Consider the following 18152-nt stretch of genomic DNA (forward strand, 5'->3'; position numbering starts at 1 on the left):
CTCCCTTTCTCTCTGTAAAAAAAATCAATAAAATACATTAAAAAAAAAAAAAAAGGACACATACCTCGCTTGCAGGTTTGATCCCTGGCCCTGGTCAGGGCCCATGCAGGAGGCAACCAATCAATGTGTCTCTCTCACATTGATGTTTCTTTCTCTCTCCCCCGCCCTTCCACTCTAAAAAAATCATTACAGAAAATATCCTCGGGTGAGGATTAACAAAAAAATTAAAAATCAATAAACTATTCTTTTTTGTTTTAATATGTTTTTATTGATTTTAGAGGAAAGAAGAGAGAGAGAATCATCAGTTGGCTGCCTCCTACACACCTCCTACTGAGGATTTAGTTCACAACCTAGGCTTGTGCCCCTTTACCGGTAATCTAACTGGCGACCTCTTGGTGCACTGAACAATGCTCCAACCGTGTCACACCGGCCAGGGCAATAAGCTATTCTTTTAATAAGATAAAAATAAAAAATATACAAATGACAGCCCTGGACAGGTTGCTCAGTTGATTAGAGGGTCGTTCTGATGAGCCAAGATTGTGGATTCAATCCCCTGGTCAGGGCACATACAAGAATCAACCAATGAATGCATAGATAGGTAGGACAACAAATCAATGTTTCTCCTCTCTCTCATGCAAATCAACCAATAAAACAAATACACACACACACATACACACACACGACAGGCTTGAATAAAAAATTTATTTACTGGAACAATTCTTTTTTTTTTTTTAATATATTTTATTGATTTTTCACAGAGAGGAAGGGAGAGGGATAGAGAGCTAGAAACATCGATGAGAGAGAAACATCGATCAGCTGCCTCCTGCACACCTCCCACTGGGGATGTGCCCGCAACCAGGGTACATGCCCTTGACCGGAATCGAACCCGGGACCCTTCAGTCCGCAGGCCAACGCTCTATCCACTGACCCAAACCGGTTTCGGCAAGACTGAACTATCTTGACCTACCATAGAAAACATAAAATCCACCTCGTATTGAGAACTGAATTTTTGCTGGCTATGAATTGAAGAGATGAATGCTTGGAAATTTCAAAAGTTTTTCTGATATGATATTCTCTCAGACTCAAATAGCTCCAACATACACACCTTGCTTCTTAAATAGGATATTTTGCTATTCCCTTCATATCTTGGTTAAGAGATGAAGCTTCCTAATTTCAAAACTTACTACAAAGTTACAAGAATCAAAATATTGTGGTACTAGCCCTGGCTGGTTTGGCTCAGTGGACAGAGCGTCAGCCTGTGGACTGAAGGGTCCCGGGTTTGATTCCAGTCAAGGGCATATGCCTGAGTTGTGGGCTCCATCCCCAGTAGGGGGCATGCAGGAGGCAGCCGATCAATGATGCTCTCTTATCGTTGATGTTTCTCTCCCTCTCCCTTCCTCTCTGAAATCAATGAAAATATATTAAAAAATATTGTGGTACTAGCATAAGGATAAAAATACCAATGGAATAGAATTGAGAGTCCAGAAATAAACCCATATATCTATGATCAATTGATTTTTATTATTTTTATTTTTTTAAAATCCCCTCTGGAGGATATTTTTTTCCATTGATTTTTAGAGAGAGTGGAAGAGGGGAAAGAGAAGGAAAGAGAAACATCAATGTGAGAGAGACACATAGATTGGTTGCCTCCCACACACACTCTGACCAGGCCCAGGGATGGAACCTGCAACCCAGGTATGTGCTGTTGACTGGGAATCGAACCTGTCTCCCTTCAGTGCCAGGCGGACACTCTAACCACTGAGCAACATCGCCCAGGGCTATGGTTAACTGTTCTTTGACAAGAGTGCGAAGATCATTCACAGAGAAAGAATAGTCTCTTTCACAAATGGTGCTGCTACAATTGGATATCCACATACAAAAGAATGAGATTTGACTCTTACCTCACATCACAAAGAGTAATTCACAATGGATCAAGGTCCTAAATATAAGAGCTAAAACTATAAAACTCTTAGAAATATACAGGTTTGTTTGTCACAACCTTGACTTTGGCAGTGGTTTTTACAGCACCAAGACCAAAAGCACAAGCAACAACAACAACAAAAATAAATTGGACTGCATAAAAATTAAAAACTTTTGTGCATCAAAGGACATAAAGACAGCCCGACTGGTGTGGCTGAGTGGTTGAGCATCAACCCATGAACCAGGAGGACACATGCCCAGGTTGTGGGCTCAGTCCCCAGTGGTGGAGCATGCTGGATGCAGTGATCAATGATTCTCTCTCATCATTGATGTTTCTATCTCTTTCTCCCTCTCTCTTCCTCTCTCAAATCAATAAAATAAAATGGAAAATTTTCAAAGGACATTAAGACAGTGAAAAGACAATCCCCCAAACTGAGAAAAATATTTGCAATCACAAATCTGAAAAGGGTCTACTACCCAGAATATATAAAGAACTTAGAGTTCAACAACACCAATTAAAAGATGAGCAAAGGACTTGAATAGATATTTCTCCAAAGAATATATACAAGTTAATAAGTCTATGACAAGATGCTCAATCAATATAATAAGTCACTAGAAAAAGAGAACAAAACCACAATAAGATACAACTCCACATTTTTAAAAAAGAGTTTTTAAGAAAGAAATGAGTATTGGCAAAGGTGTGAAGAAATTGGAACCCTCATACATTGCTAGTGGAAATGTAAAATGGTGCAGCCACTGTGGAAAAATTTGGCATTTCTTTGATAAGATAAACATAGAATTACCATTTGACCCAGCAATTCCATTTCCAGATATATACTACAAAGAATTGAAAACAGGTGACCAAATAAAAAGTTGTACATGAATAGCAGCACTATTCACAAAAGCCAAAAGGTGAAAACAACCCAAATATCTATCAATGGATGAATGGATAAACAAAATGTGGTATATTCATATAATGGAATATTATTCAGCCATAAAAAGGAACAAAATACGGACACATGCTACAACACGGATGAACATTGAAAACATGCTAAGTGAAAGAAGCCAGACACAAAAGGTCATACATTATATGATTTCATCTGTATGAAATGTCCAGAATAGGCAAATGTATAGTGACAGAAAGCAAATTAGTGGTTGCTTAGGAATGGGGAAGTGGGGGTTGGAAGGAGGGCAATATTGAAATGCTACATGGTTTCTTTTTGTGGTGATGAAAATGTTCTAAAAAAACCTGACTATGCATATAAGCCTAACCAATGGACACAGACACCAGGAGAGTGAGTGGGGGTGGTGGTGGTGGTGGTGGTGGTGGCAATGGGGGGATAAGGACACATATGTAATACCTTAATCAATAAAGAAAAAGAAAAATTAAAATTAAAAAAAAATAAACAACAACAAAAAAAAAACATCTTCACAGAAAAACAAAACTGACTATGGTGATGATTGCACCTGTCTGTGACCATATTAGAAAACAATGAATTGTATACTTTAAATGAGTGAATTGTATGGTTTGTGAATTTTCTCTAGAAAAACAGAGCCGTTCTTTTTTAAAAAAGATATAGCATTTGGCAATATCAACTAGAGAGGAACACATGCAAACTCTGTGACCCAACACTCCTAGTCCTAGGTATATATCCAGCAGAAAACTGTACACATGTTCATCCAAAGACATGTTCAAAAATATTATAGTAGTACTATTAAAAATAGACCTAAAGCCCAGCTGGCATGTTTTAGTGGTTGAGCGTTGACCTATGAGCCAGGAGGTCAATGGATTGATTCCTAATCAGGGCACATGCCTGGGGTTGTAGCTGGATCCCCAGTGTGGGGCGTGCAAGAGGAAGCCGATCAATGATTCTCTCTCATCATTGATGTTTCTCTCTCTCTCCCTCTCCCTTCCTCTCTTAAATCAATAGAATATAATTTAAAAAAAAATAGACCTAGAGTGGAAACTGAAATACTCATCACCAGCAGAATGGGTAATTGTGACATATACAAATAATGAAATGCTATGAAGCAATGAAAAGGAACAAACTACAATTATTTGCAACACCATAAATGAATTAAAAAAACATAAAATTTAGCAAAAGAAGCCAGACTCAAGAGAGTATATTATGTAAGATTCCATTTATATAAAATGTAACACCTGGAGAGCCTAATTTATGGAGTTAGAGGTCAGGATACTGTTTTGCCCTCAGGGGCATGGGTAATAATTGGAAAGGGGTCATAAAGGGACTTTTGTAGGCAGGTAATGTTCTGTTTTTTAATTTGGGAGTTTGTTAGATGTGTATTCACTTTGTAAAAATTTATCAGGCTTTACACACTTATGATTTGTGTATTTTTATGTTATCCTCTAATACAAAAGTTTTGTGTGTTTTTTGTTATTCTCACCCAAGGATATTTTTCCCATTGACTTTTTAGAGAGAGTGGAAGGGAGTAAAGAGAGAGGGAGAGGGAGAAAGACAGAGAGAGGGAAACATTGATGTAAGAGAGACACATAGATTGGTTGTCTCCTGCCTGTGCCCCCACCAGGGCTGGGGATAGAACCAGCAACCCATGTACGTGCTCTTTTTTTTTTTTTTTTTTATTGATTTTTACAGAGAGGAAGGGAGAGGGATAGAGAGCCAGAAACATCGATGAGAGAGAAACATCGATCAGCTGCCTACTGCACACACCCCACTGGGGATGTGCCTGCAACCAAGGTACATGCCCTTGACCGGAATCGAACCCGGGACCCCTCAGTCCGCAGGCCGACGCTCTATCCACTGAGCCAAACCGGTTAGGGCCATGTACGTGCTCTTGACTGGGAATTGAACCCACTCCACTTCGGTGCTTGGGTCAGTGCTCTATCCACTGAACAACACTGGCCAGGGCAAAGAGTTTTAAATTTTCAGAATATTTTTGAAAACAGGCTTTTAAGTCCTAACAATATTTCTCCTGGTTTTTGGTCACTTCATGATACTCTTAAATTTTTTCAGTTGTGTAATTATCACTCTATTTCTATTTTTTGATCTTTTTTCATAAGAGCAAACCATTACTTGCCCATAATAAGCCTTTATACAAAGTAGAAGTGACCCTTCTATTTTCTATTGCAGCAATTTTCAACCCTTTTCATCTCATGGCACATATAAACTAGGTATTAAAATTCTGCAGCACACCAAAAATATAATTTTTGCCAATCTGACAAAAAATAGGTATAATTTTGATTCATTCACACTGGATGGCTACTGTTGTCATTTTTTAAATTTGACAATATAAGGGAAAAAAGGTCAGTGCCCCTACCTAAATAGTCAGGTATTGCATGTTTAAAAAATTCTTGTGGGACACCAGTTGAAAGTCGCTGTCCTATTGTCTGAAAATTATTGACCTGATTTTCTAATAAAAAGACACTTTACTGCCATCTACTGTTAAATTATCACAATCCTATATAATAAAAGCCTAATATGCTAAGTGTCTGACCATTCATTCGACCGTTCGATCAGTCGCTATAACACGCACTGACTACCGGGGGCAGATGCTCCAACTGGTAGGTTAGTTCACTGCTGGGGTCCGGCCGATCAGGATTGGGTGAGACAGGGGCAGACATGCCATGGAGCCCTCCCACGGTCCCTCCCAGGCCGGCCAACCTCCTGTGGTTTCTCCCCAGCCTCTAAAATATTTCTTCTAATTAATTTCCTTTCAAGGTGCACGAATCCATGCACCAGGCCTCTATCTACACTAATAAAAGAGAAATATGCAAATTGACCATACCTCCACAACACCCACCAGCCAATCAGGAGTGAGTATGCAAATTAACCCAACAAAGATGGAAGGTTAATTTGCATATGCAGGAGGGGAGCAAAGACTGAAGGCTCCGGCCCAAGCGAAGACTGAAGACTGAAGACAACTGACGACTGAAGACTGAAGAGGCTTGGCTTCTCCGCTGCGGCTGAGCGAAGGCCTGGGTTCTGGGTGCCGGAGGAAAACTGGTGCCAGCAGCCAGGGGAAGGAAGGCCTATTGCACGAATATTCATGCAAAGGGCCTCTAGTCTACACTAATAAAAGAGAAAGATGCAAATTGACCGTACCTCCGTGATGCCCACCAGCCGATCAGGAATGAGTATGCAAATTAACCCAACAAAGATGGCGGGTTAATTTGTATATGCAGGCACAGAGCGAAGACTGAAGGCTCCAGCCTGAGCGAAGACTGAAGACTGAATACTGAAGAGGCTTGGCTTCTCTGCTGTGGCCGGAGTGGAGAAGCCAAGCCTCGCTGCAGCCAGAGCGGAGAAGCCCAGCCTCGAGGAGCGGGGAGCGGGCCTAAGCCATCAGTAGGATATCCCCTGAGGGCTCCCAGACTGTGACAGGGGGCAGGCTGAGCTGAGGGGACCCCCCCCCTCCAGTGCACAAATTTTGTGCACCGGGCCTCTAGTATATTTATAAATTATAATGTCTATGACTCCCACTTGGATATGATGTCCTCCTGCAAGACACAATTTGCCCAACTAAATGTAGTAACCTTGTCATTTGGCACTGTTGTGATGAACCCTGAAGACCGTAGAATATTGATGCTCTCTAGGTGGTTTTGTTCTTCCTTTTTTCCACCCTAGTTGATGTTCTTAAAGACATGGTTTAAGTATTCACTATCAATCTTTTTTTTTTTTTTTATCATCAGTGTATTTGGTTCACTAGATTCCACATAGGAGTGAGATAATGTGATACTTTCTCTGACTGACTTATTTCATTCAGCATAATACTCTCTTCATTATCAATCTTATCATTGCAAATAAAAGAAGTTCAATAAATGTTAATCAAATTGTTCACATTAAAGAAAAATTGATTTGCTTTTTCTTTTCCCCAATCTATATCCAGAACCATCCTAGATGTCTTTGGACTGCTTTCCTTGCTCATAATACCGTGTGAAACAACCTGATCTCTTTTTTTTTTTTTTAAATATATTTTATTGATTTTTTACAGAGAGGAAGGGAGAGGGATAGAGAGTTAGAAACATAGATGAGAGAGAAACATCGATCAGCTGCCTCCTGCACACCTCCCACTGGAGATGTGCCCACAACCAAGGTATACGCCCTTGACCAGAATCGAACCTGGGACCCTTGAGTCCGCAGGCCGATGCTCTATCCACTGAGCCAAACCGGTTAGGGCCAACCTGATCTCTTTTTTAAAAAAATATGTTTATAGCCCAGCTGGTGTCACTCTGTGAGTGAGTGTGGATCCATGAACCAGGAGCTCATGGTTTGATTCCCAGTCAGAGCACATGCCCAGGTTTCAGGCTAGATCCTCAGTGGGACACACGCAGGGGGTAGCCAATCAATGATTCTCTCTAATCACTGATGTTTCTATCTTTTTGTCCCTCTCCCTTCCTCTCTGAAATCAATAAAAATATATATTTTTTAAATGTACCTTTGTTGCAGGCTCCATCCCTGGCCCCAGAAAAATCTATGACCTTCAGTTTAAGGATATGGAAAACAAGGTAAAAAAACAAAAAATGAGAATAGTGGCCCAGATTCTGGCATATATATTTTTTAATTATGGTAAATATCTTTATATATAACAGGCTAATATGCAAAGTGTCCCCTCGGGAGTTTGACCAGGAGACTGGGAGTTCGATCACTCTCTATGATGTGTGCTGACCATAAGGGGGCAGTGTGGAATGAAGGAAGGCCCCGGCCAGCAGCCGGAAGGCCCCAATGGGCTCTGATCGCCGGCCAGGCCTAGGGACCTTACCCGTGCACAAATTTCATGCACCAGACCTCTATAATGCCCTAGTCGGTTTGGCTCTGTGGATAGAGCATTGGCCTGTAGACCAAAGGGTCCTGGGTTTGATTCCAATCAAGGGCATGTACTTGGTTGCAGGCTCCTCCCTGGCCCAGGCCCTGGTTGGGGCACATGCAGGAGGCAACCAATTGATGTGTTTCTCTCACATCAATTTTTCTGTCTTTCCCTCTCAAAAATCAATGGGAAAATATCATCGGGTGAGGATTAACAACAACAATATATATATATATATATATATATATATAACATAAATTTAGAATTTTAACTATTTTTAAGTGTACAGTTTACTGGCATTAAGTACATTCATATGGTAGTGCAACCATCGCTACCACCCATCTCCAGAACTTTTTCTTCTTCCCCAACTAAAACTCTGTACCCATTAAACAGTAACTCTTCATTCCCCTCCCCCCAACTCTTGGCAATCACTATTCTATTTTCTGTCTCTATGAATTTGACTATTCTAGAGAACCTCACATAAGAGGAATCATATAATATTTGTCCTTTTGTGGCTGGCTTATTTCACTTAGCATAATGTCTTCAAGGTTTATCCATGTTGTAGCATGTACCAAAATTTTCTGCCTTGGTAAGGCTAAATATTCCATTGTATGTAAATAACTCATTTTGCTTATCCCTTCATCTGTTGATAGACACTGAGTTGCTTCTACCTTTTGGCTATACTATCTAATAAAAGGGTAATACGAAAATTAACCATCACTCAGTCACAAAGATGGCGGTGCCCATAGCCACAAGATGGCGGTGCCCAGTCCTCTCAGCCCCGCCAGAGTCCCCCAGTCCCGGGGGAGCGGCCGCTGAGAGCGGGCAGTGTGTGTGGCCTGGCAGAATGCTTGCTTCGTTGCCACGGCAACGAGGCAAGTGTTCTGCGCCCGGCCACGGATGGGCCTCTGGGCCACGGAGAGCCTCTGGGCAGTGGGTGCAGAGCGGCCAGGGCCTGCAGAGAGCTATTGGCACATGGATTCGTGTGCAGGGCTACTAGTGTTAAATAATGTTGCTGTGAACATGGGTGTACAAATATCTCTTCAAGTCCCTACTTCTACTTTTTTGGGGTAAATATCCAGAAGTGGAATTGCTGGATTCTATGTTTATCTTTTTGTGAAAACACCAAACATTTTCTCCGTAGCTGCTGAACCATTTACATTCCCACCAGCAATGTAAAAGGGTTCCAATTTCTCCATATCCTCACTAGCACATGTAACTTTTTCAAAATAGCCATCCTAATGGGTGTTCAGTGGTCTCATTGTGGTTTTGATTTGCATTGCCCTAATGACTAGTGCTGTTAAATGTCTTTTCATGTGTTTATTGGTCATTTGCATGTCTTCTTTGGAGAAATATCTACTCAAGACTTTTGCCTATTTTTAGATTAGATATTTGTTGTTTAGAATTTTTCAGAGCTTTCTTACCACTAGAATTTTTTTTTTTTTTTTTTGAGACTTGGAGGTGTATTTATGTCATCTCAGCCTCCAGGCTGTCTTTTGGCAGGACCTTTGTCTCTGCATGATGAAATAACCAGAGTTTCTAATCTAGTCTTTCATATTAATTAATTAATCATCTAATTCATTAACTATATCATTATCCAAAGAGTCACTCTTTGAGCATGATTGATTTCTAGGCCAGTGATCGGCAAACTCTTTAGTCAACAGATCAGCAAACTGCAGCTCGCAAGCCGCATGTGGCTCGCGAGCCACAGTTTGCTGACCACTGTTCTAGGCTAACACAAAAGAGGGTATATGCTTATATGAAATTCAAGGACTGTCAAAGTTGATCGATAGTACTAGAAGTCAAAATAGTGGTTACAGCCCTGGACGGATGGCTCAGTTGCTTGGAGTATTGTCCAAAAGGTTGTAGGTTCAATTCCAGGTCAGGGCACATACCTAGGTTCAATCCCCAGTTGAGGCGAGTACAGGAGGTAACCAATCAATGTTTCTCTCTCACATAGATGTTTCTCTCTCTCCCTTCCTCTCTCTTAAAAAAACAAACATCAATAAAAACATATCCTTGGTTGAGGATTAATAAAAGAAAATAGTGGTTATCTCTGGGGGAGCAAGTATTGATTGGGAGGAGACAATATGGGAGGGAACAAAGGAAACTTTCTGGGTTGATAGTTCTATAACTTTAGCTGGGTGGTGGTAACACAGGAACATATAAAAAAAGGTATACACTTAAGATGTCTGTATTTTGCTTTATGTAAATTATACCTCACTTTTAAAAGTTAAAAGAAAAAGCTTGCCCTAGCCAGTTTGGCTCAGTGGATAGAGCATCGGCCTGTGCAGACTGAAGGGTTCCGGGTTTGATTAAGGTCAAGGGCATGTACCTCGGTTGTGGGCTCCTCCCCAGCCTGGGCCCTGGTCAGGGTGTGTGCAAGAGGCAACCAATTAATGTGTTTCTCTCACATTGATATTTCTCTCTGTCTTTCTCTCTCTTCCACTCTCTCTAAAATCAATGGAAAAATATCCTCAAGTGAGGATTATACTAAATAATAAAAGTTAAAAAAAAACTTAAAAATTTTTTTCAGGCTCTTATAAATCCGTTTGGCTTCAACTTCATAGGCTCAAAGGTCTGAGGTGGTCGCTTGTGGTTCTCTTCATTTTTTTTCTGCCTTGGGGCCCAGCACCTAGCACTGTGTCCAGGATTCATACATAAAACAAACTAGAGGCCCTGGTGCACGAAATTTGTGCACTCGGGGGGGGGGGGGTTCCTTCAGCCCAGCCTGCGCCCTCTTGGAATCCGGGAGCCCTTGGGGGATGTCTGACTGATGGCTAGGCCCACTACCCGCCTAAGCTGTCAGTCAGATATCTTTAGTGCTGTTGCAGAGGTGGGAGAGGCTCCCGCCACCGCCGCTGTGCTCGCCAGCCTTGAGGTGGCTTCTGGATGAGCAGAGCTCCCCCTGTGGGAGTGCACTGACCACCTGGGGGCAGCTCCTGTGTTGAGCATCTGCCCCTGGTGGTCAGTGCGTATCATAGTGACCGGTCCACGGTTCGGTCAATTTGCATATTAGCCTTTTATTATATAGGATATTTACTGAGCACCTCCTCTGTGCCAGGCACTGCGCTATGTGCTGAGGAAACAGCGGTAAACAAAATCGATAGTCTTCCTCCTTATGAAGCCCACAGTCTAGTAGTAAAGATGGGGAATAAATAAAGCCTAGTGCATCCTATTGAAGACAAGGAAACCTGTCTGGGGAGTGATCAGAGAAGGCACCCTTGGGGTAGCAATGTTTGAGCTGGAATCTCAGGGCTGATGAGTTATCTAAGGGAGGCGGGAGCATTTTAGGTGTGAGGGATCAGCATGTGTAAGGGTCCCGAGGAGAGAAGTACAGTATGTGAAGGAAGTCACTGTAGTTGTAGTCCAGAGAGAGAGAAAAGCCTACAACAAAGGTACATGTCTGTGATATGTCTTGAGTTGTGGAAAGAGCAATAGTTAAGCATCTATTTGGCCTTTATCTTAAGAGCAATGTGAGACCATTAAATAGGCGAGGGGAAAAATCAGATTTCTGATTAGAAACCTTACTCTGACAGCAGGGTGGAGAGTACAGATACCAGGGAGGATGTAAAAAAGGCCCTGGATGGCTTGGACACCAGTCCAAGCATACCGTGTGTGCACAGTAACTAATTGTGGAATGAAATAACTCATGACTCCTTTTCTTAGATGAAACAAGTATGTCTGAGCTTTGCAATAAGTTTACAATCCACTTGCTCATCTATCTTCTGTGATGTTTCTGTGGTAACATACCTTAAACTATTTTACAGATGATGAAGCTGAGGTTCAGAGACAAAGAAAATCACACAGCTAAGAAGGGTGAAAGCCAGATATGAATCCAGGCATCAGATTTGATGACACATCAAATCCAGTGCTGGAGAGTCCTCCCTACATTTGAAGACAGAGGAAGGCACCTACTGAGTTTGCAGGGCTGATGGTGATGGGAAAAGGTAGAGGGACTTAGAGCCAAATAATAATAAAGACTAAAGGTCATCTTTATCACCACTAACGTTATTAGATACTATGTGTCAGGTGCTTTCCATGCTGTCCCTCATTTCCTCTTTGCAAGCACTATTACTATCCCTATATTTCACATAGGTAAACTGAGGCTTGAAGAACTGAGTTGCCCAGTAATACTCAGCTAGAAACCTCCCATAGGGCTGTACAGTGACTCTGAAGTGGGGGCAGGAGTCACTGGGGATACTACAGCTCCAGGAGACCGAGACCCATTGGGTCCCAGTACCAAGCTCTGCACCCCAGTGAATGGGTGCGCGCTCCGCCTCGCGCGCTCGGGGACGTTTGGTCACGTGGCCAGGCCCCACCCACCCTGGTCCGCCCCGCCCCGCCCGCACTCCCTCCCTCTCTCTCCCTCCCTCCCCCTCCCTCCCCGGCCCGGTCCGGCCCATCCCCCTCCCCGCCGGCTCCCTGAGGCCCTGCCGGGTCGGGCTGCTGGCAGCCGGGCGCCGACGGCCGGACAGACGGGCGCACGCGAGGACGGACGGACGAACTCACGGAGGGCCGCGGGCACGCACGGCCCGGGCCGGTGCTCCGAGGCCCGCCCGGGAGGGCTGGGGCCGCGCTCAGGTGAGGTGACGGCGACGCGGGCCCTTAAGGGGTGGGCCCGTGGGCAGTCCGCGGTCCCGGCTCGGCTGGCTCCGCTGGCAGGAGGCACCGCCCGGGCCCGGCGCGGGAAAATGGCGCCGGCCGGCCGTGGAGCACGGCCCCCGTGCGGGCCCGGCCCGGAGCCGCCCCGCCCGCCCGCCGTGCTCGTGTCCCCGTCGCCATGTTGGGGAGCGGGCCCCGGGCCTGCGGGCGGGGGCGCTGGAGGGAGCGGGAGCCCGGCCGGGCTTCGAGAGGGTGCCGGTCGCGAGGTTGGGGCGCTGAGCGAGTGCAGGGCGGGCCGGGGTCTGCACGGGTTGGCGCTGCAGTTCCGAGGAACTGGCGGGAGCCGGACGTGAGGTCGTGGCCGTGTCGCGGACAAGGGACACTGGGTCCAAACGGAACCAGGGTCGGGGTCCGTGGAGCTTGGGAGGCAAGACCTGGAGTTGGGTTAGAGACTCTCGATTCCAATAATTACAGGCTGTTGTTGTTCCTTGTGATTAAGTCCCTATGGGCGGTGTTCAGGACCCCCGGGCCGATAGGACCCGGAGGGGCGTGGGGTCCGAGCTCAGGCTGTCAGGACTGTGGCAGTTCTTTGCGCGGGGAGGAAGGGGCTGATTAGAAATGGGGGCTCTTTGGGTATCAGATTGGGGCAGTCTCCTCGGAGTCGCGGCGCTGAATTGCAAAGACCGTATAACTCCTAAGGGACTGAGGATATATATGCCCCCAGGATCCTCCACTTCTTATTGGGGGAGCAACCAAAAAAAGGGAAGATTTTGATAAGGAAGAGAAAAAAGAGGGACTGAGGTTTGGGTGCAGGAACTGGACAGCAAAAGGGGTGCCGAGAGTGGAACTGGTTGGCAAGAAGAGAGAGCCTCCATCAACTTAGGGAGTTTGTGTGTGTCTTTAAAAGGAGGGACCGGGCTGTTTGTGGGCGGTGACCCAACGTGTCTTCCCAGGAAGGGGACAGCCCACTGTTTTAAGAGCAGGGTCACCTGGGGAGGTCATCAGAAAGGCATTATTGAAGCCAGTAAGAATAGAGAAGGAGTGAATGTGTAAAAACTACAAATATCTTAGAGGTCCTGTAACAATATCAGATGATGTAGTCACTTTAGCTGAGACAGAGAAAGGTAAAGTTGACTTCTCAAGATCTTAAAAAGTTAGTGTCAGGAGGTACTGGCACTCAGGTCTGCTGCCTCATTCAACATGCTGCCTTAGAGGAGTTTGCTAGCGGGCAAAAAATGTTAAGTCGAGCATGGCAGCTTATGTCAAAAAACTATTAATTTATTTTGTTTCTGTAATGAGTTCTGTCAGTTCAAAGGCTAAGGGGATACCAAAAATATATAGGTAATCAGCTATTTGATCATTTCCAGTCTACCTGCATTTGTGCAAAGAAGTTATCTTCAGGATCCTTGACTTCTCACTTTCTGGAGTGTTAAGAGAGGCTCCTTCCCTTGTAAGTGTTTATAGCAAAGGGACATAAAAAGCCTAGGAAAACAAGCAAACAGTGAACAATGGTAGAAACCCAGGATCTCTATCATGATAAAAATTTAAAGAGAAGAGTTGAAAGTTCACATGGGCTATGGGAGAATTCTGAGGGAAACTATGCAAATCAGTCGTGGTATAGTAGTTTTGTGCTCCCATTTAATAAAAAAGGACTTTCAACAAAAAGGTTGTGAGGACATTCATAGCAATAAGATTTTCAATATATATTCAATATGTGTATACCATATGTATATAAAGCAACGTGATTCATTTGTTCTGGATCTTTCTAATGCAAGAAGGCCTAACCTTGTTTGTGCCATGGGCCCCTCTAGCTTCTAGTGAAGCTTATGGACCACTCTCATAAAACAGAATACATTTGATGACAAAACCAGCTATATTGAAATACAGTTACCAAAATATACAACTTATGATGTAGTAATATAGGTTATACTTCTTTATCAGCACATTATAAAATTTTGTAATTTTTTAAAAATACATTTTATTGATTTTTTACAGAGAGGAAGGGAGAGGGATAGAGAGTTAGAAACATCGATGAGAGAGAAACATCAATCAGTTGCCTCCTGCACACCCCCCACTGGGGATGTGCCCGCAACCAAGATACATGCCCTTGACCGGAATCGAACCTGGGACCTTTCAGTCCACAGGCCGACGCTCTATCCACTGAGCCAAACCAGCTAGGGCTAAAATTTTATAATTTTAAAGATGTGATGAGCACAATAATACTTTAAGATATCTGCAACAGCTGTAATCTATAATAATAAAAGCGTAATATGCTAATTAGACCAGATGACCTTCCAGACAAAGCCAGGGCTGTGAGGGAAGCCCAGGTCCCGGGTGCTTGCTGGCGGCCGGAGGGAAGACTGGGTCCTGGGTGCTAGAGGGAAGCTGGTGCCGGCAGCTGGGAGAAGGAAGGCCTACTCTTGCACACATTTCGTGCATCGGGCCTCTAGTGTGATATAAAGATATCTGTGATTACTGTGACAGAGTCACAGATCCTCCTAATACTAGTATGGTTTGTTGCCTGCATTCATATTTGAAGAAAATAACTCAGAGGTTAGTGGAAATAAAGAGATAATTTACTTTCTTATTTAAGTTCATGGACCCACTCCCTAAATTCTATCTGTGGACTCCTGTCTATGAACCCCAGGTTAAGAAACTACTCCTAGCACGAATCATTCAACATACATTTACTGGGTGCTAGACATCAATTACATACCAAGCATTATGCTAGGATTTGAGGATTCAAAGGTCTTTAGAACAGGTCTTTTCACTTTGGATATTCAGTCCCATGAGAGAAGTAGACATGTAAATAATGATAGTTTAGGATGGTAAAGGCCATTGGAGAGTTATCAGAGGTTGTAAGAGCATGTCTCTGCTCTAGGAATCAGGGAAGGTTTTGTGAAAGGATGACATGTGAGATGTGTCCTGAAAGGTGAAGGAGTTTGCCAGAGAGAAGTTGAAGAGTATTCTAGGCAAAGTCATGCATATCATGCATTTTTAGGGAAAGTAACTGAATGTGGCTGGAGGTGTGTGTGTGTGTGTGTGTGTGTGTGTGTGTGTGTGTGTGTGTGTGAGAGAGAGAGAGGGGGGGGGGTGGAGAGGGAGAGAGAGAGAGAGAGAAATGAGACTGTGACGGTTGATTGGATTCTAGTTGTGAAAGATCTTACATATGAGGAGTTTGGACTGAATCCTTAGCTGGTAGGGCGGTATTCAAGGTCTTCGAGGAGGGGACTGTATGATGATTTAACCTGATGAAAGGATGTTCTTTAGAAGGACGGTGGACTGGAGAGCAGGGAAGAAGTAATGAGGGCTTGAACTAAGGCAGACTTTGAGCATTGAACAACGTTAGAATTTTTGGTGTTGATAATTGACATTGTGAATGGTGAGAAAGAGAATTTTTTAGATTTTTAGCTTGGGATGGTGACTGTCAAAGATATTAAAACGATGAAAAGAAAATGAGGTGAAAATTTTCACAGATAATAAGGGAGAAGATGTTTTTTTGGTAAAGTAGCAGACTTTTGGAAACCACAAAGCTGTAGAATGTGTACTTTTTGCTTCATGAAATTAGAGGGGTTAGCAAACAAAAGTCAGGGTCAAATCTGGCCCACTACCTCTTTATGTAAATAAAGTTTTATTGGAACACTGGCACACTCATTCATTAACATATTGTCTTTGGCTGCTTTCACACTACCAATGGCAGAGTTGAGTAGTTGTGACAGAGAATATGTAGCTCACAGAGCTGAAAATATTTACTGCATGGCCCTTAACAAAGACATTTGCCAGTCCCTGATCTGTGTGTCTGAATGTTGGGTGTTCAGCTTCTGTTTTTCCATCGAGTTTCTATATAATGGAGAATAACTATCTTGGCTCTGTCCTTCTGGCTGGGTCCCCCATGCTCTGTGTACCTGCAGCATGACATAGATCCCTGAATATTATATATTGGTCAGTGATGCCAAGGTCTGCTGTTCTTGGTTCTGCTGTGTGGCAACTGTAGTAATACCAGGTTTTTTTCTTTTTCCTTTTTTTATTAAACTTATTGGTGTAACATAGGTTTCGGGTGTGGGTATCTATGTTACAAGATCTGTATATTGCACTGTGTGCCTACCACCCAAAGTCAAATCTCCCATCACCATATATCAGGACCCCCTTAATCCCCCCACCCTAATGCCAGGTTTTTACAGCTTAGACTCTGCTGGGGCTTGTTTTGCCATTTTTCTATTGTGTTTTTTTTTTCTAAAAGATTTCTTTATATTTTCTGATTATTAATCCTTTCCTGGTTATATGTATTATAGATGCCATTTCCCAGTTTGTTCTGATCTTTTAAATCTCTTTAAGTTGTCTTTTGTTAAAAAGAAGTTCTGAATTTCAGTAAACTCAAATTTATCAATCTTTCCCTCTCCAGAGATTTTGAAGTTATTCTTTAGATTATTATCTTGAGGCTCTACTGATTTGTCTTTGATGTTTATATCTTTAATCCACCTGGAATCAACTCTCGTGTGTGGTATGAGGTAGGGTCCAGTTTCATTTTCTCTCCCCATGTACAATTAATTATCCCAGTACCATGGCCTTTGTTTTCAAATTATGAGTTCTTTTGGTGGACTCTGAGGTCCTAATTCCACCTCTACTGCTTGCTAATTGTGTGACTTTGGACAAGTTGCCTCAGATTCCTCATCTTTAAAATAGGATAATAGTATTTATCTCATAGGATTGTTTGAGGATTAAGTGAGTTAATTCAGGTAACATGTAGAACAGCGTGACACCTAGAAAATGCACAATAATGTTTCCTGTAATTTAGCACTATTGTTCATATCTGATTCCCAGCATTAAGCAAGTGGAGAGGCTCCATATGCTCAACACAACTGTAGGATTAGTTTGGTTTTCTGGTCAATACAGAATGGTTGAGAGTTAGTGTTACAGGAGATGTTCCCAAGTTGTCTGTTAGTTTTAACTGCTGCCTTAGACTATCAGCTGAGATGGAAGTCCTCCCACCCCAACACTTACTTTTACAGAGAACTTCTGTAGCAGAGGATGCAAACAGGTAGCTTGTGGTTGGTTTTGAACTGCAGACACCTTTTGTTTGATTCAGACAATAATTTTTTAATGTTTTTATGGATTTCAGAGAGAGGAAGGGAGAGGGAGAGAGGGATAGAAACATAAATGATGAGAGAGAATCATTGATTAGCTGCCTCCTACACACCTCCTACTGGGGATCAAGCCCGCAACCCAGGCATGTGCCCTGACCAGGAATCGAACCATGACCTTCTGGTTCATGGGTCAACACTCAACCACTGAGCCACACCAGCCAGCTAATATTTTTAATGTCTTAAAAATTTATACAGATTTCAGAGTTTCTGACGTATCTTGAAAAATTATAAGATCTATCAACACTAAACCCATATTCTCTCATAGCAATACAATAAAAGCTGAAACTTTTAGGTGGGATGTGTTTTCTGCATGGTCCTCACTATTCACATGCTTTGCACATTTACTTTTATCACCTTTTAGGTATTTAATTTTCTGGTTCTTACTGAGGTTTTAAATATTATCTCTCCTGCCCTGGCCAGGAGTTGTTCAATGGTTAGAGCATTGCCGGTGTACCGAATGGTCATGGGTTCAATTCCTGGTCACCCCGGCTGGCCCAGGTTGGGGTACAGGCAGTAGGCTGCCAACTAATGTATCTCTCTCACATAGAAGTTTCTTTCTCCCTCCCTCCCTCCCTCCCTCCCTCTTATCCTCACTCCCTCTCTACTCTCTCCCTCTTTCCCTCCCTTCCACTCTCTAAAAATCAGTGGAAGAAATAACCTTGGGTGAGTATTAACAACAAAAAAATCTCTCTCCTAAAT

At 43.2% G+C, this 18152-nt stretch overlaps 1 protein-coding gene across 2 annotated transcripts in view; it reads left to right on the forward strand.

Annotated features, from left to right (window-relative positions):
• The first annotated feature begins 12117 nt into the window (after positions 1 to 12117).
• Positions 12118 to 18152, forward strand: part of NCOA6 (nuclear receptor coactivator 6) — a 103051-nt gene continuing 97016 nt past the window's right edge. For both annotated transcript variants that reach the window (XM_080684285.1, XM_080684286.1), the window contains exon 1: positions 12118 to 12288. The gene's annotated coding sequence lies outside the window, so the exon portion shown is untranslated. The remainder of the gene's footprint in view (positions 12289 to 18152) is intronic.

The sequence above is a fragment of the Plecotus auritus genome (genome assembly GCF_963455305.1).
Source record: "Plecotus auritus genome assembly, chromosome: 8".
NCBI lineage: Eukaryota > Metazoa > Chordata > Mammalia > Chiroptera > Vespertilionidae > Plecotus > Plecotus auritus.